The sequence below is a fragment of the Miscanthus floridulus genome, chromosome 11 (genome assembly GCF_019320115.1).
Source record: "Miscanthus floridulus cultivar M001 chromosome 11, ASM1932011v1, whole genome shotgun sequence".
Lineage (NCBI taxonomy): Eukaryota > Viridiplantae > Streptophyta > Magnoliopsida > Poales > Poaceae > Miscanthus > Miscanthus floridulus.
The window spans coordinates 77,517,711-77,537,244 of record NC_089590.1 but is presented as its reverse complement, the minus strand read 5'-3'; the positions used below and the strand labels follow the sequence as shown (position 1 = coordinate 77,537,244).

Here is a 19,534-nt window from a genome sequence, read left to right as displayed (position 1 = left end):
ATAAAGCCATGGCGCTAGCACAGGCACTATACTAGTGTATATATATATATATATATATATATATATATATATATATATATATATATAGAGAGAGAGAGAGAGAGAGAGAGAGAGAGAGAGAGAGAGAGAGAGAGAGAGAGAGGAAGTATGGGCACAACAAACAGAATGCCAAAAGAATCTAATCTAAATTAGCCGGCGCCTACAGTCTCGGCGTGCGGCAGGGCTCGGCGGCTCCGTGCGTGTGCGGCAGGGCTCCGGTGCTGCAGTGCCTCCACTGCCGTGCCGAACTAGGGTTCCGGCCAGCGTGCTGCAGTGTTTGCGTCAGACATTAACCTAGCGCTGAGCAAGATGAGATTTATTCTTTTCTTCGTATGCATTTGCTTCTTGTTCGTCTCAGCGGCGAGGGCGGAAGGTCCGTACCAGTTTTTGGATTGGGACATTACGTATGGCAATATCAGTCCTCTTGGAATTTCACAACAGGTGCAGATTATTCCCTATTGAGTTAGTCTATTTTTAAACTTTTTTTTTTGCATTGATATCTTATCTTTTATGCAAAAATTATAGATTGATTTTCTATGTTTATAGGTAATCCTTATCAACGGGCAATTCCCCGGACCGAAGATTGAGTCTCAAACAAACAAGAACGTGATTATTAACGTCCGCAACAATTTGTCTGATCCGTTCTTGCTCTCATGGTATGGTCTTTACAGTTTTGTTGCGCTACCTGATTTATTCATTTGTTGATTTGAATTGGCAATAACACTGCATGCTATTAGATGAGGTATAGCAACAAACTCTTATATCTATAGGTTGTTATTTTATTTTAACAATGGGCCAATTGCAAGCATGATGTTGTAAAAAAAAGTGAATGGCTAAATTGTGGCTTTGCTGAATGCATCGCATCATACATGTGTGGTATTGGTTGTTTAGGCACTTTAATGAATCTCTCTTCTGTCAACCCATATGAACTCAGAGCTTATCTTGTCCATATAAAATAGTCGGCAGCCATTAAGATAAAGTGTGGATGGATGCATATTGATTCTTCTTGTAAAGCCATATGGGTATTCATGGATATAATATAATGGGCAGACATTGAGGATAAAATGTGGATGGATACAAATTGTTGGAAACGGGTCTAGCTAGAGCGTAATGAATGCAGATATGTGTATGCAGAGTGTTTCTCTTTTATCAAGAGTTTTATTTATGCAGATATGCGCAGAGTGTTTTTCTTTTTTCAAGAGTTTTGCAAGTCAATAAAATTTTAGAGGTATATCGTGTCCATTTGATTCTTGGTTAATTTATATGCTTTTACAACCGAAAATGTTAACTGATTTGATACGTGTTGATTAAATTGCAGAGTATTCCCCCACACAGCGCTTTTTTAACTGGTTAATATTGAAAAGTTAGTGAGGAAAATATTTAATCCATTTACTAGTGGGTTAACCGAATCTTAACTGATTTCCTAAGTAAGTTTTATAAATTGTTACGAAATTGCAGGAGTGGTTTGCAGCAACGCAAGAATTCATGGCAGGATGGCGTTTCTGGCACCAACTTCACAATCTCGCCCGGCCAGCAGCCTGTTCGTTTGGTCGTATTTGACTTATAAGTCATGATTTATCAGCCAACGAATAATATTTTTCTCTCACACCAAATCAGCCAATAATACTTTCAATCGTGGCTTATAAGCCAAACCAACCCCAACGAACAGGACGCGGAACTTCACGTATCGCATGCAGGCCAAAGGACCAAATCGGCAGCTTCTACTACTTCCCATCGCTGGCCTTCCATAAGGCCGCCGGTGGCTTCGGCGCTATCCGCATCTACAGCCGAACAGTGGTTCCCATCCCGTTCCCCCCGCCGGCCGACGAGCACACGGTGCTCATCGGTGACTGGTACGCCACCAATCATAAGGTATAGTACCAAATGATCGATGGCTTCTTAGGCTTCTGCAGAAATAACGCCTGAACTAGTTCATTCTCTGATGGTGATCTTTTTGTTTCTATAATACAGTCTCTGCAAGATATGCTGGACAGTGGAAAGGAATTGCCTCCCCCTGATGGCATCTTGATCAACGGCAAGGGTAGTGACGGTGTAGATTTCGCTGTCGAGCAAGGTACGTGACATTTGACCTCTGTTATAAGATTTGAGCTACTTTGTAGGCTTAGTTTGATTAGAAATCTATAATTTGTCTCTATTACGAGGAATACTAGGATTGTTTATTTGTTTTTCGTGTTCCTCTATGCAGGAAAGATACAGGCTGCGCATCTCAAATGTTGGCCTGCAGAGCACACTGAACCTCCGGATCCAAGAGCACAACATGACGCTCGTCGAGGTGGAGGGCACGCACACGGTGCAGAACGCCAACAGCTCCCTCGACGTCCACGTCGGCCAGTCGCTCTCCATGCTCTTCACCGCGGATCGCCCCAAGGACTACCACATCGTCGTCTCCACCCGCTTCACTAACGCCACCCTCCTCTCGACCGCCGTCGTCCGCTACGCCGGCTCAAGTGGCCCTGCTTCCGCGCCACTGTCCGCTGGGCCCAGCGACGTTGACTTCTCGCTCAACCAGGCTCGCTCCATCAGGTATACACACGTGAACTCATCTTGACCGTTCAGCTCTGCGAGTGGACGGCGATCGCAAGTGGATTTTGTTGTAACCATAGGATGGATCTAGGGTAGAATCGAAAACTTTCTAGGCAACCAGTTGATCCAAACAAGTCCCTAGTATATCTAGATAGAGAGATGGAGACAGAGAGATAGGGGAGATAGGGGTTCGAAACCTGAGACCGCAGGGGTAGGAAGATCCAGTAGGCCTCCATCAGGTTCGTCGATGCAGTCTAGCGCACGTGCAGCGATGGTTGGGGAAGATGTCGGTGTAGTTACCGTCGTCGGAGCGGGAGCGGCAGCGGCTGATGGCTTTCCGTCACTGGCTGCGTCCCTCTTGATCGGATTAGGGTTAATGTCGGTGGGGAGGTTGGCTCAGGTCAACCTCGTGATTAGAGCCGCCGGCCCCCACCTCTTTATATAGCGCAGGGTGACAGGGGCCCTCCAGCCATGGTGGGCTGGGCGCCCCCGATCAGGACGCAAATCAAAGGCCCAACTGGGCCGTTGGGTCCAGTTAGGTTAAAGATCAATCTAACAATCTTTCCCTTGATCTCTTTCCATCTTTCACTTTCATATTCTTTACTTTTGTTCATTCCATTATAGATTAGCGCATAGAGCATGTCTCATCGTCATGGTCTATTGCCGATAGATTTAACAGCCACAACACACTACTCTGTTCTAAAATAGATACTTATCTTTGAGCCTTCTTTTGTCCAAGAATTATAGGCTTTCCCTTAAACCCATGCCGGCTACATGTTCTCTAAACACATTGGGTGGTAAGCCTTTTGTAAGCGGATCTACGAGCATCTTTACTGTACTTATATGCTCAAGACTTATGACTTGATCTCGGACTTTATCTTTCACAACATAATACTTTTTGTCAATATGTTTGGCAGCACCACTTGATTTATTGTTATGAGCATACTGTACTACTGGATTATTATCGCAGTATAACTTTATGGGTTTATAGATGTCGTCAACCACCTTCAAACTGGGTATGAACTTCTTTAACCAGTTCACCTGCCCCGTTGCCTCATAACACGCTACAAACTCGGCATACATTGTGGACGATGTAGTGACGATTTGTTTTGAGCTTTTCCATGAAATAGCTCCTCCTGCGAGAGTGAATACATATCCAAACATGGATTTTCTATTATCTTTCGCATAATCAGAATCTGAATATCCCACTATATGGAGTGAATCAGATCTTCTATACGTCATCATGAGGCATTTCGTTCCTTGCAAATAACGCAAGACTTTCTTTACCAATTTTTAATGTTCTATTCTAGGATTGCTCTAGAATCTACCAAGTAACCCGGTAACGAATGCCAAGTTAGGGCGCGTACATACTTGAGCATATTGCAAGCTTCCGACAGCTGAAGCATATGAACCACTTTTCATTTGATCGATCTCATATTGGTTCCTAGGGCATTGAAAATCCCCATATCTATCGTCCTTGACTATAGAAGCAGGTGAGAGGACTACATTTGTGCATACTAAATTTCTTTAAGATCTTTTCAATGTATGACTTTTGTGACAGTCCTAATACCCCTTTACTTCTATCTCGGTGAATCTCGATCCCTTAGAACGAACGAAGCTTCACCAAGATCATTTCATATCAAACTTTGAGGACAAAAACTTCTTTGTCTTCAGTAGTAGACTAACATCACTACTAACAAGTAAGATATCATCCATATACAGGACAAGGAAGATAAACTTTCCATTCTTAAACTTTGTATAGACACAATTGTCCTCTACATTCTCTTTAAACCCAAAATTCTTTATTGTCTGATCAAACTTCAAGTACCACTGTATTGAAGCTTGTTTTAATCCATAAATAGATTTCTTTAGGCGGCATCCCATTCGTTCTTTTCCTTCCTATGACAAAACCTTTCGGTTGTGCCATATAAATATTTTCCTCCAAGTCTCATGTTGAGAAATGCCGTCTTTGACATCCATCTGATGTAATTCTAGATCAGTAATGTGCCACTAATGCCATTATGATTCTGAAGGAATCCTTACATGAGACTGGAGAAAAGGTCTCATTGTAATCAATTCCTTCTCTTTGCATAAAGCCTTTTGCCATCAAGTCGGGCTTTATATCTCTCTATATTCCCTTGAGAGTCAAGCTTTGTCTTGTAGATCCCATTTACAGCCTACTGTTTTAGCTCATTTAGGAATTATCTCTAAATCCCAAACTTTATTGGTATTCATTGATTTCATTTCATCTTCCATGGCCTCAAGCCACTTTGATGAATGATCACTTCTCATAGGCTTTCTTCAAATGAGGTGGGATCATCCTCCTATTTGAAATTCCTTAGTGTTGTACACTTCATAATCAGCAGGAAATAGCATGATTTTCTAACTCTTTGAGATCTTCTAGGGGCCTCCACATTTGGCACATCTTCTGTGTTGAGGCTGTTGTTGCTCCCACTCGTTTGTGACAATAGGTACTACAGGATTCTGAAGAATAGGTTCCTCATCATCATTCATTGTTGCCACAGGCGAGATAACAACAGGTGCTGGCACCATAGTGTCTTGCTCTGTCGGTGCAGCAACAACAGGTAGTGAGAAAAATGGCTCATGAATTATCGGAGTGGGTGCATACACCCGCTTCTCTTCAAGGTCAATTTCTCGAGCTACCATGCTCCCCCTCATCATTTCATCCTCTAGGAAGACAACGTGTCTCGTTTTCATAAACTTTATATGTCTATCTAGATAGTAGAAACGAAAACCTTTTGACTTTTCTAGGGTAGCCAATGAAATGACAACTTACTGTTTTAGGATCTAGCTTCCCAATGTTTGGGTTAAATACTTTAGCCTCAGCAGGGCTCCCCCACACACGCAAGTGGTTTAGTAAGGGTAGTCTTCTTGTCCACAACTCATATGGTGTTTTGGGCACCGATTTACTTGGTACTCTATTGAGAATATGAATGGCGGTTTTTAACACCTCCATCCATAGGCTTATTGGTAAGGTGGAGTAACTTGTCATACTGCGCATCATATCTATCAGGGTACGATTACGTCTTTCAACTACTCCATTCTATTGAGGTTCGCCCGGTGTTGAATACCGAGCAACTATGACATTCTCCTGTAAAAACCTTGTAAAAGGTCCAGGAACTTGGCCATATGGGGTATGCCGACCGTAGTACTCCCCTCCACGGTCGGATCTGACTATCTTAATCTTTAAATTGTGTTGGTTTTCAACTTCTGCCTTAACTATCTTAAATTTATCTAATGCTTTTGTTCTTTCTTTGATTGGATAAATATAGCCATAACGGGAGTAATCATCTGTGAATGTTATGAATGAATCATAACTATCCACACTCTTTACGGGAAAAGGACCACAGATGTCTATGTGAATAATCTATAGAATTCCCGTGCTTCGTTTGGCATCTTTCTTAATTTTCTTTACATACTTTACTTTTATGTAATCTCTGTATTGTTCTAAATCTGAGGGCTCTAATGAAGGAAGAATATCATTCTTAACTAGTCTTTCTATTCTTCCCCTCGAAATATGGCCTAAACTGACAGTGCCATAATTTCGAACAACGCATCAGTGAGCTCTCTTTCATTTTCTGTTTACATCCGCAGACGAGGATACATTCACATTGTCGCACACAACGTTGCCATTATCGCATACAACATTCACTTCATCACGTAGTGATAATAAATAAAGCTCATTTTGTAAGATAGCATTACCAACACATGCATCATTATATGTTATCTTACATTTGCCATTTCTAAAATGGCAATCATAACCATCGTTGTCCAAACATGAAACACTAATCAAATTCCTCTGTAGGGAGGGAACATAAAGAACATCTCTAAGTATGAGTTTAAAATCATCAGCTAGCTCTAGAGAAAGATCGCCAACGGCTTCAACTTCTGCTTGGACTCCATTTGCGACTTCAACGTGTCTTTCGCTTCTTTGCGTAGTCCTCGTCGAATGGAATCCCTATAAAGAATTAGCAACATGAATAGTTGCACCTGAGTCAATCCACCAAGTAGATTTCGAATACTGTATATACAGGGATTCATTTATGAACGTAATAATGTTCTCACCTTTCTTTGCCATAATCATCTTTAGGTAATCGGGACAAATTTTCTTATAATGCCCCGTCTTCTTACAGTGAAGACATTGATCTTTATCCACTGTGAACTTATTTTGCTGAGGCTGATGCAGCATGGGACCCTTTCCCTTTGACTTTGAGGAGAAGTTTGCATTAGTATTCTTTTTCTTATTATCTTTTAGATAATTGATTGTGCCACCATTGGCAGCCTTCATTCTCTCCTCCTCTTGCACACACATAGCCATGAGCCTCTCCATATCCCATTTCTCGGGCTGTATGTTATAGTTGACAATAAAAGTGTCAAACTCTTTTGGCAAGGAAGCAAAAAACCAGATGGATAAGGAACTCATCCTTAAGAGCCAGATCCATTGATTTTAGCTTAGATGCCAAATGGCTCATCCTCAGTATGTGCTCTCTTATGCCACCATTACCTGAGTATCTCTCTGTCACCAGCTGCTTTATCAGCTGGGTAGCATATGTTTTTGAAGAGCCAGTGAACTGACTCTTTATTCTTTCGAGATACTCAGTGATGGTGTCACACTCTGGGATTGAGCCCACAATAGCAGGCTCAATCATATTCTTTATCACTGCCAAAGACTTCTTGTTGGCAGTGACCCTACTTTCTATGCTCAAGGTCATAGGATATTCTTTGGGATGCAAAGTCCCTCTCCCTGGTTGTCCAGGCGGCATCAACCTCGTTTGTCTCTCGCATCGATGCCACAGGCTCTGTGGGACACGGTGTGGTGACTACCCAGTCCACCTCAGCGAGGATGAAAGCCAGGTCGATCTTTTTCTTCCACTCAATGTAGTTATCACCTTTTAGAGTGGGGATTTCTTTGATACAACTCATCAAGTTAGTATCCGCCTGAAAACGCAATTCAAATAATGTGAGAACATAAATGATAACAATAACAATTGCATGCCTTAGTTCAACGTTGGTCAAAATTAAAACATACAATTGTTCTCTACATTAATTCTATATCACCGTTGGGCAGAAAATAGAATTGATGTAAGACAAAACATCATAATATTGCCATTAATCAACGTTGATCAGAATAATAACAATATTATAATCAATTAAAACATATCTATTTTTCAAAATTAAATTTCTCCGTTGGTTCGAATTTAATAATAAAAATAACATCTTTACATACGCAGCGGAAAATCATTCAATTTGATGAATTTTACCTAGAGGGAAAAATATTTTTTCTATTTTCTTGAGCTAATTTCTATTTTCAATTTTCTGGAAAAAAGGAAAAAACGAAAAATTGGGCTCATTCTTTACTGTTTCGGCCCAAAACCGGCAAAACCGGCTCGGCCCATCACTGCACGCGCGCGCAGGCCGCACCCAAGCCGCAACCTGGGACTGGGCCGACAAAGCTCGCGCGTCTGCGCGCCCGTCTGGGCCGCGAGTTGGCCCATTTAATCTTGGTCGTCCGTTCAACATCGGATGGCGACCCGCGCGTTTCGCTGAGAATAAAACCGCGACGCCGCTCACGCCCGACTGAAACCCTAATCATTTTCATTCTCTCTCTCTCTCTCTCTCTCTCTCTCTCTCTCTCTCTCTCTCTCTCTCTCTTCGCCTCACTCCGCTCTCTCTTCTCACTTTCCTCAGCGCAGCCACAGCAGACACCGAGCGAGCGAGCGGGCGAATCAGTAGAGCAGCGAGCCCCGGCGCCGTCGCCGGCCCCCTCGTCGGCGTGCGCGTTCCCCAGCGGGTGAGCGCACCGCCGTCGAGCGGCCTGGCCACGGCACCCCTGTGGCCGGATCCCGGTGAGCAGTGCCCCCGGCCAGCCCTTTCTTTTCCCCGCGCGCCGGCGTGCACGACGGCGAGGTAAGCCACCCCTCTTCCCCTTTTGGTTTCTTTGGTTCTTGTGCACAGATTTCGTCCGATTTGAGGATTAGGGTTAGGGTTTGGGGATGGTTTTTCACTGTTTATCTTCCCCGTGATTTCTTCACGGGTTTGAGGTTCGGTTTTGACATGAACACGAGCCCTGCTTCTTTAACCCAGTTAGGGTTAGGGTTCATCCGAGCCCTATTCTTTTCTCAGATCCGAAAGGATCGAAGTTAGGGTTCAACCGAACCCTTTGTCGGCCGAAGCCCCTTTCTTCTTTTAGATCCGCACTGGATTTCACTTTTCCTGAACCCGATCTAGGGTTAGGGTTAGAGTTTCTTTCATCCAAATCAAAATTCGAATCGATCTACTTCTTCCTCTTTCTACCCCAACATCTAGATCCACACCTAGGGTAACAGCCGGCTCTGGTACCAATGTTGTAACCATAGGATCGATCTAGGGTAGAACCGAAAACTTTCTAGGCAACCAGTTGATCCAAACAAGCCCTAGTACATCTAGACAGAGAGATGGAGACAGAGAGATAGGGAGATAGGGGTTCGAACCTGAGACCGCATGTGTGGAAGATCCAGTGGCCTCCATCAGGTTCGTCGATGCAGTCTGCGCACGGGCAGCGATGGTTGGGGAAGATGTCGGTGTAGTTGCCGTCGTCGGAGCGGAACGGCGCGGCTGGTGGCTTTCTGTCACTGGCTGCGCCCCTCTTGATCGGATTATGGTTAATGTCGGTGGAGAGGTCGGCTCAGGTCAACCTCGTGATTAATAGCGCAGGGTGACAGGAGCCCTCCAGCCATGGTGGGCTGAGCGCCCCCGATTAGAGCGCAAATCAAAAGCCCAACTGGGCCGTTGGGTCCAGTTATGTTAGAGATCAATGTAACAGATTTGTATGTATGCTGAATCTGAAAATTGGATCGTTGCAGGACGAACCTGACGGCGAGCGGGCCAAGGCCGAACCCCCAGGGCTCGTACCACTACGGCTCCATCAACGTGACGCGCACCATCCGGTTGGCCAGCTCGGCCGGCTGGTCGACGGCAAGCGCCGGTACGCGGTGAACGGCGTCTCGTTCGCGGAGGCCGACACGCCGCTCAAGCTGGCGGATTACTACAACATCAGCGGCGTGTTCCGGCTCGGTGGCATCCCCGACGCCCCGCCGCCGGCCAACGGTACCGGCGCCGCGGAGGAGGTGCAGAACGAGACGGCGGTCATGGACTCGGACCGCCGCTCCTTCGTCGAGGTCGTGCTCGACAACGGCGAGGACAGCGTCCAGACCTGGCACCTCGACGGCTACAGCGTCTTCGTCGTCGGGTACTGCATGCTAGGCTCCACACGTGACATGACATGCAACGAACAAAATTAGCTTTGCTCTGCATCTGATCTGTGGCATTTTTGTCTGTGTGGATTCTCATGTATAGGATGGACGTGGGGACGTGGAGCGAGAAGAGCACGGACGGCTACAACCCTGTGGATGCTGTCTCGCGCTGCACCGTGCAAGTGAGATATTCTTTTTGTTCCATACATTTCCAGGCTTGCTGAATAATGGCATAGGCTGTGACATGGCTGGGCTTACTCGTTGCTCCGTGACCGTGCAGGTGTACCCAAGAGGGTGGACGGCAGTTCTGATCGCGCTGGACAACGTGGGCATGTGGAACATGAGGTCGGAGGTTTGGGCGCGCAGGTACCTGGGCCAGCAGTTCTACCTCCGGGTGTACACGCCGTCGCACTCGTTCCGCGACGAGCTGCCCATCCCGGACAACGCGCTCCTCTGTGGCCGTGCCGCCGCCACCAACAGCAGCAGCCGCCTACCCCTGCCTCGGCGGTACTAGGAGCAGCACCCAGCAGCTGTGATCGTCTAGAGTCAAGGTGCGGTGCCACTGCCACCAACTCAGGGATGATCTGATGTATGGCGTGTGCTAGCAGTGTGTTATGGTCGTCGAACAGTCTGTCGAGTCTTTAGTGTTGGGGCCAAATGGATGCCCAACATATAAACATTTTTATATGATTTTATTTGGTAGTTGGGATTATTCTTGGCCTTCTTATTTGACATCTTATCTTAACAATTATAACCTGCTAAATTGGATCCCAACCAAAACACACTGACGATCTAAGATTTTGTTGCAGGCGCTATATATTCAGTGTGAGAAACTGAGAATCCGCACCTATTCGAGTTCAAGCAACGGCAGCCAAAGTCATTTTTGCATGAGACTTCATCTCATACTGTTCTTACGCAAGCTGTTACGCCATGCAGATACCTCTGATACATCTTTCTTTTTTTCAAATGATGAGAGCAACTCCAATAACCTGTTAATTTTTTAGATAATGGATTTATTAATCCTATATCCACGAAGGATATACATAGCCAAAAGGATATAAGAGCATTTAGACTCACACCTCAACAAAGAGGAGAACACACAATCAAAGAGGAAAAAACTAGAACCTCGGCGCAATCCCTACTTCCCGACATTCTCTCATGAAACAAGCCAGATTCATCGAGTGGAAGTCAAGTCGCTACGCCCCTGGTGCGCCATTACTGCGATCCTCCACTGGTGCCATCGTCCTCCGCTCAAGTGACGACACGTGTAGCTGGTTAGCCACCTTCATCCTCATCGTCCGGTTGGAGCTAGCCGATCAGACGCTGGCCGACAGGACCTGCTTCCGCTTCGTCGGATTCCTTGACCTTCGAGAATACTCTCTAATACTCCCTCCGTCCCAAAAAAGATGACCTCATAGGATTTAAATTTGTCCTAAAATACTTAACTTTATAACATTTCAATGCACATCTTTCTCCTTTGCCAATAAACCTTTCTCTTTTTCCCAATACATCTTTATTTCAATCTCTCTATCTCTCTCCTCGCTTTCTGTGCACCACAACTTTCTCACTTCTCAAAAGTTCTCGTGCCCAGACTTATAACGTGAATTATTTTGGGACCGAGGGAGTAGAGATTTTGGTGAAAAATATCATCCAACAACTTTATTAATTAGAGCAACTCCAACAGCCTTTCTATAGATTTTGGTGGAAAAATGCTCTCCAACGGCTTATTTAACTATATCTCTAAATATTGTCATCATCTATTTTAGATTTCTCGCTAGCCAAAAATCGAGAGCGGGATTTGCTCTCTAAAGTAAGCACAAAATATAAATAAGTTCTTGGAGGGTGGAAAGATATAGAGAGCAATTTTATTCAAATGACTCTCTTAACGATGATTTGGAGAGTGAGTTTAGAAACACTCTTGGAGATGCTCTCAGATCTCCAAATATAGTCATCCTCTATTTCAAATTTCTCGCTAGCCAAAGACAGAGAGCGAAGTTAACTCTCTAGAGTCCACACAAAATATAAAGAAGTTCTTGGAGGGTGGAAAGATATAGAGAATGAATTTAAGTGAGGCTCTTAAGGATGCTCTAAGGAAGGGCCCCTTACTAGTTATGTATTAATATATTGAGATGACATGGTGGAAATGTGCCCACTGTCGATGACGAGTGATTGTCAAGGTGAGATCATCGATCTTTGCTTTAGCGCGTTTTGGACTAATCGAGGCGTCGAGTTAGTTTGTGACATGTAATGTGTCTATTGGCTTGTGAATATGCTGGTGTTGACTGCATGAAGGTGGTTGATAGAAATGGAGAAGGTCGAGCGAGGGTTTCTAGTCGATGGACCATTTGGACGGTGAAGTCTGAATGTGGAGGCTTGGACCGAGGGACCAAGAGACCAAAGAACGGACAAGGATATCTAGCACATGGCATTTCGACAAGAGATAGATGACAACGTTGACTGAAGTCATTGCTAGGGTTGGACTAAGTAAGGCAAGGTGTCATGAGAACTTGGTGGTCTATTAGGCTGAGGACATAGAGGACACACGTTGACATTGGAGGAGTTGCATAATAGCTACGTGGCCCTAGAGGGTTTGGCAGTTTCAGCCTCAAAACTACGTGGGGAAGAGTGGTTTCTTGGTTTGGACTCAACCAAAGGAGGATCTCGGAGCAGCACATGACGTCATTGGAGAGCTTATGTCAAGACATAGGGACTTCATGAAGGGTTCATGGCCCTCCAATGCATGGAGGACCAATCTGACCATTATTTTGGCCCCTAGTGCCTAAATGGTTGAAGTCTAAGTGTAGGGGAATTATTGGAAATGTGCAATAGCCCTATAAATAAGAGAAGTGTCTATGAAAGGCAACCATTATTTCCACCCCATCTATTTTTTAGGGTTAGCCAAGGGCTCAAAGTGCTAAGCAACAAAAAATGCCTATATAAGACACAATATCTCAAATATGTTCTTTTCAATATCATCAAATGATCTCTCATTAAGGACCTTCTAAGATATTCCATTAAAGAAGAAGTAGAGGCTCATGATTGCCATTCACATTTTTTAGCAATATGTTCGTGATACCAACTGCAAGCATTGTTGTGGACATGACATCACAATCATAAGTCTTCATGGGCAACATTTTGTTCTCTCTTGCTGCCATAAGTTTTTTATGTTCAATGAGTATCTAGAGGGAACTTTCACATTACAAAAGAACTCACACAATTTGTGCTTCTCTTGTCGGGTTAGATTTGTGACACATGCTGGTAGTTAGGTAGTGGTGCTATCGGGGCGGAGCTCAATCCTTATGCATATTCCCTCCAAGCCTGGCTCAGTGCTTTTTGTATGGTCATTGGTTTTCCACTTGTCGTTCATGAGTGGCCTAAGTAAACTACCACAAACATTCTTTCTTGTGAGCATGGTATCGATGGTGAACGCTAAGTCAATCCACTTGTGGAAACATTGATGCCTTAAATGAACCCGTAGCCAAATAGTCTTGGTGTCATCCAAGCATCGAAAGCAATTTTTTCTCCCCTTTACAATGCACGGATAAGCTATGGTGTACTAGAATATCAGTGATGATGCTTAACAACATGGCACGTAACTTGAATGACTCTCTCTTAAACCCATTGATACACCTTAACTCCATCTGATCAAAGTGTCTTCAGGTCATCCACAAGCGGCCAGTTGATACACATTAATGTTATTACCTAGCTGATGTCAGAATAGATATCAAAACAGATATCATCAATCATCATGTATCTCCTCTTCTTACACCACTAGAGTGGAAGGTTGTAGATAGACAACAACACATGTCACACACTATGTGAGCTACTCATGTGACACAATGGGTTCATGCCATCTGTTCTTAGTACAAACCAAATATTCCTTGGCTTAGCATAAAAGTGTCCATACTTTAAATAATCAATGACAATGACATGAATAGCATCTGTTCGGTGCCATAAATAATCATTAATCTTCTATCCCTCTTTGTGCTAACTCACCAGTTATGCATCCTTGCAGGTTGCAAACAAATTCTTCAGTTAACATGTAACCTTCTAAGGAGCTCTATGGCACATCTCCTCATCCCCCTCGTCATTTCATCATTTGCATCAACAGCTTCCACACTCGAGGCATTCAGTTAGATCTGCATTATCACCACAAAATAGGGTGTAGTCATTCATGCAACCATTAATTTTCTTGACCTTCAATCCCATTGGACAAACAATGTGCTTGGCCTCATATGTAGTATTAGTCTCTCATTCCCCTTTGGAAGTATGTACCTTAATAGATGTAGCAATTCTTTGAAGCTCCTATAAGTCAAATGGTGTGTTGCCTTCAATTGTAGAAGCTTTATTGAACATGACAACTTTGTATACCTCTCCTTGCAACTGAGAAAGAGTGGGGTCTTTCATATCTTTCACTAGCCTTTTCAACTTCTTGAACTCCACACCATTGTACTCATCAAAGCCCAAGGCATCACACACCATCTCCTCTATATTCTCGGTATATGGACATAGTTGGCACCACTATCTACTAGGTCATTATCACTAAGATTCTGATTGTCGAAGGGCCCTCCCTCACCATCTTGACCGACATAAGTTTCAAGTAGTCATTCCTTGCCATCCTGATCAGTACAACTACCATGGAATCTAAAAGCATCTAGGCCCCTAGTTGGGTTTCGGTGATTAATGACTGACACGAGATTACCATGACTAACATGTGTTTTACAGAGGCAATTAAAGTTAGGTCATGGTAATGGCAATTGATTGGGCAATTATGGTTGTCATGCCCCTGTCGATGGAAATCATTTTAGTTTTCAAAGGATGGACGACAAGCTAAAGGACGGACTAGTTCTAAGTGTCGTTTGGTGTTGGAGAGACACTTAGAGTAGTTTAGGACTTTGTTTTTCCTTTGGTCATACTATTAAGGGGGGTATAGACTAGTAGCTTGACCTAGGTGAGTCTAGTGGGTTAGGTGTGGTGCACACTTGTCAAACCTAGCACTAGGTAGCTCAGGAATAGCCCTAAGATTAATTGGAGTCAACTTCATTCACATATGATTTCGAGGGGTCAAATGACTGACCAGACGCTGGAGGGTGAGTCCGGTCAGTTCATTTGATCAACTGTAGTCATCTGGTACTGACCGGACTGCTGAGTGGAGGAGCACCAGACGCTGGGGTGCCTACGTTCGGTCCACTCTAGAGAGGTTCTAGAGAGGTTTTTTCTTGACCGGACGCATCCGGTGGGTACTAACCGGACACTGGTCAGAGTTCAGTCAGAGCTTAACGGCTCTCTCTGACACAGTGGTGGGTACAACTGACCAGAGCGTCTGGTCACCCTGACTGGAGTGTCCGGTCAGCCCGTAGAGTGATGACTCAGCCTCCAAACATTATGTTTTGAATCAGGGGGTATAAATACTTACTCCACTCATCCATGGGAGGTCTCTTGCCCATTTGTTCAGCTGAGAAACAACTTTGGAGTGCAAGGGAGAGCAAGAGCCTAGAGGGATGATTGAGATTTGATAATCCAAGATTAAGGACCTCATTAGTGCATAGGGAGTAGCAAGTGTGCATCCACCTTTCTCATTAGGCTTGTCTTAGTTAAGTGAGAGTTTTTGCTTGTTACTCTTAGTTATCGCCATCACCTAGATGACTCGGTGGTGATTGGGAGCTTGGTAATCATCCGACGGAGCTTGTGGATGACCCAAGTCAAGTTGTGAGCTGTTGTGGGCGATTCACCGTGATGAAGTATAAAAAAATCAGCCCGTAAAGAGCACTTGATCCTTGCGTGGATTAAGGGGGAGCCACACCCTTACGCGGGTGCTCCAACGAGGACTAATGGGGAGTGACGACTCTCCAATACCTTGGAAAAACATCGCCGTGTTACTTTCCCTCTCTTTACATTGAGCATTTACATTTGAGCAATTTATTTAATGTCTTTACATTCCTAAAATTGCCATGCTATAGTAGGATTGGAACCTATGGTGCAAAACTTTTATGTGGGAGAACAATAGAAACATATTCAAGGCACAAGGAGTGAAATGGGCTAAGTGTAGGGCTAAATTATTGCAAAAATTTAGAATTAGCCCAATTCACCCCCCCTCTTGAATATCTTGATCCTTTCATAATCCTTGGTCCATACAATTAGCCTACAAGTATCGATCATTAACGCCTTCTTATCCATGTTTGTTTCAACATTTATAGTCATCCATGAATTGTCAGATGATCAGGTAGGCATGAACTTGCAATGAAGTCGAGTATTGTTTTTCATTCTCACAATCATATCATGAACAACACATAGATGCCTTTTGTTGATTCAACATATCTACCAACTCTTTTTCAAAGGGAAGGGGGACTTATATTAAATCTTGGCACATACATCCCCAAATTACATATGAAAAAAATAATAAGAAATACATAATATTCTATCTACCAACTCTGACCCTCCGTAGTCTACCAAAAAATGAAAATGGAAGACAATATAAGTCAACATTAACTCAAGAAGGTGATGAGCAAATCTATAATAAACGATTGATCCAATTAATAAATTTTCATGCCCACAAAGCATAGGCACAGGTGAGGATAAACAATATCTACCTCTCTCTTGGCAAGCTGCTGATCTTGCATCACTCAAGGGTAAGAACTTGTCCTTGACATACCCATAAAAAATCAGGTAACAACCATAGCACAAGCACAACACAATCATGACACAAGCATAGCACAAGTATAGTGGGGTTCACCTCTCGATGCGCAGAGGCACCGTCATGCGTGAGGTCTCAATTGGCCGTCCCCGAGGGAGCACACCATACACGTGCACCCCCAAGGACACCGAAGTGACGGGCGCAACACAGGTGCATAGATGATCAACAGTAGATGGGCGTCGAAGGCTGAGGCTCTGTGCTTGCCAGAGAGCGTGTCCCCACACGTGCACACATCATCACATCGACAACCATGACCAACCTCGCTTTCACCCCTGCTCGTGCAGTAGGCTGCTGGCCACGTCGTGCCCTCGACCTCCCATCGAGCGCCAGCAAGCGCTACCCCTACCATGCCACTCCACCCCTGCGTGATTGAATGTGGTGTGCTCCCATGTCCTAGTGCCCAGACATAGCTACACACAACGTAACAAATCACTACCGGAGACGGCTTCTTTGCCGAGTGTCCCAGACTTTGCTGAGTGCCTTTTATCGGGCACTCGGCAAAGAGGCTATTTGCCGAGTGCCAGGGAGAAAGCACTCAACAAACAACTGACACTCGGCAAATAGGTGGTAGCACTCGGCAAACAATAACACTCGGCAAAGACCATGTTTGCCGAGTGTCGGGCACTCGGCAAAACAAAACACTCGGCAAAGGGCCGCCGCCGCTAACGGCCGACAACCGCCATTAACCCTTTGCCGAGTGTCTTATCTTGACACTCGGCAAAGCGGTGATTTGTCGAGTGTAATTTTTTTGACACTCGGCAAACCATATTTTTTCACTTTTGACCTCCAAACTTTCTCAAATTTCTCGAGATTCTTTGGTTTGCAAGCATCGTACGTGACAACTTATGTGAAACCTTCTCAAATTTTTTATCACAGCCTTCACAGATGATATCATGACATCTTGACAAGTTTCATGATTTTCGGACTTCGTTTGCTTTTTATAGAATTTAAAAACAACTCGACCACAAGTTCGTGGTCATATTTCGTGAACAAGATGTTCGAAATTGGTGGTCTGTTCCTGGATACGGCCTCACATTATACTAAATAACATGAATATCATTTTCCATTCATTTTTTTCATTATTCGAATGACTAGCAGTTATAATTTGAATTATCCAAGAAAATTCAATTAAATGAAATAAATTAAAGAAATATAGAAAAAAGTTCGAGAAATGTGCCGCATTGGAACATGGAGTACCAGGTATTGTATGAGGACTACAGAAAAAGTTTGGAGGTCAAAAATGAAAAAATATGGTTTGCCGAGTGTCTGAGTTTGGCGCTCGGCAAAGAGGTGGTTTGTCGAGTGCCAGGACGGCTGGCACTCGGCAAAGGATTTAAAAAAATAAAAATACCCCTCTTTGCCGAGTGCCAGGTCGGTTGGCACTCGGCAAAGAATTAAAAAAATAATAAAAAATTACTTTACCGAGTGCTAGATCGTGGGCACTCGGCAAAGAATTTTTTTTAAAAAACCCCTCTTTGCCGAGTGCCAGGCCAGGTGCACTCAGCAGAGAATTAAAAAAAATACTTTGCCGAGTGCCAGATCGGGGGCACTCGGCAAAGGGGGGGGGATTTAACCTCGGCGGCCCAGCTGGCCCACACACACCACACGCATGCACACACGCACGCTGACCGCGCCAGCGCCAGCGCCACCCCCGCCCGCACCGCGCCGCCACCGCCCACGCCAGCGCCGCCCCCTCCCGCGCCCGCCCCGCCCCAAGCGCTGCGCCGCTGGAGGAGGAGGAGAAAGAGAGGAGGAGGAGCGGAGGAGAGGAGGAAGGAGGAAGAGGAGGAGGAAGAAGGAAGGAGGAAGGAGGAAGGAGGAGGAGGAGGAGGCGTTTTGGCCACCGTTGCCATGTCCCCAGCGCTTCCCTAGCCGTCGCCTTATCCACCGGTGCCCAGGCCCCTTCACCACCACCGTCCAACGACGCCCACTAGGTATGCTCTACAGTCATCGTCGTGGTAGTATTACTAGTAGTTGCGGTAGTAGTAGTGGTAGAGTAGCAGCGGTCGTAGTCGTAGGAGTCGTAGGAGTGGTTGTGACATTGTTATATATATATGGTTGGATATAATCTTGTGCATGTCGGCCATCGTGTCGTTCATATATATGTGCATGTCGGCCATCATGACATTGGTTTTCTTGTAGGTTTTGGAAACCTCACCGTGCATAGGAGGTGCTGCCGAAATTTTGTATTGACAGTTTTATGTTTCTTTTTTGTAGAGAAGAGCCCATCGGAGCGAAGCCGGAGTACCTCGGCGACCCCGATCGCCTTCCTCGACGCTGTGGGTCTGCCTGCACCGCGTCGCCTTGCCACTGCACCGACCCACCATGGCCCCGCTAGCCTGACTCCACCGCCACCCTAGCATGCATAATCCACCCCTCGTTACAATGCTGGCGAAAATGAATCGAACCTCAGCCTTTTCCGAGGGCAACTCGGAAGCGCAAGTGCATCGACCCCCCAAGACCTTGAATCATGAAGAGTGGCACCATATCATGCTATACGTGTTGACCAACCTTGATGAAGTGGCACCGTACATGCAGTAAGTTCTCAACGAACTTGTTAAATACGTTGTCACTATTCTGCATCCAACCCCCTTGTTTTTCGTTGGTACAGGAAATTTCTTCATGAATTCTGGCGTCAATCAAGGGATCCTACCCCGCAGCAGCTAGATACCCTTCTTCGATAGGGTGCGGGAAATGGAATGCCCAATTTCATTTCTTGGTTCAAACGGAAGGTACCGTCCAATTTAGCTCGTACTTAGTTTGACATTCCAAGTTACTCATACGTGCGAATAATATAACGATGTATCCTGCTTGAGCTTGCAAGGCTAAAGGGATGCGTCTATGTATGCCGAGTTGAGACATGTTGCCGATGGTTTTGCCTATAGTGTCAGGTCATTTTTTGGTTATGACGTGAATGGATATCGCTTTCGCACAACAAGCTACGAGCAGAGTCGGCCCAATCGAAGAACCACAAATTCTGGAGTTTTTACGCCCGGCGTTGATG

General features: G+C 44.8%; 1 pseudogene; it reads left to right on the top strand.

Moving 5' to 3' along the window:
- Positions 1-348: 348 nt before the first annotated feature.
- LOC136494040 (L-ascorbate oxidase homolog) lies at positions 349-10,350 on the top strand (annotated as a pseudogene).
- The last annotated feature ends 9,184 nt before the right edge of the window (positions 10,351-19,534 follow it).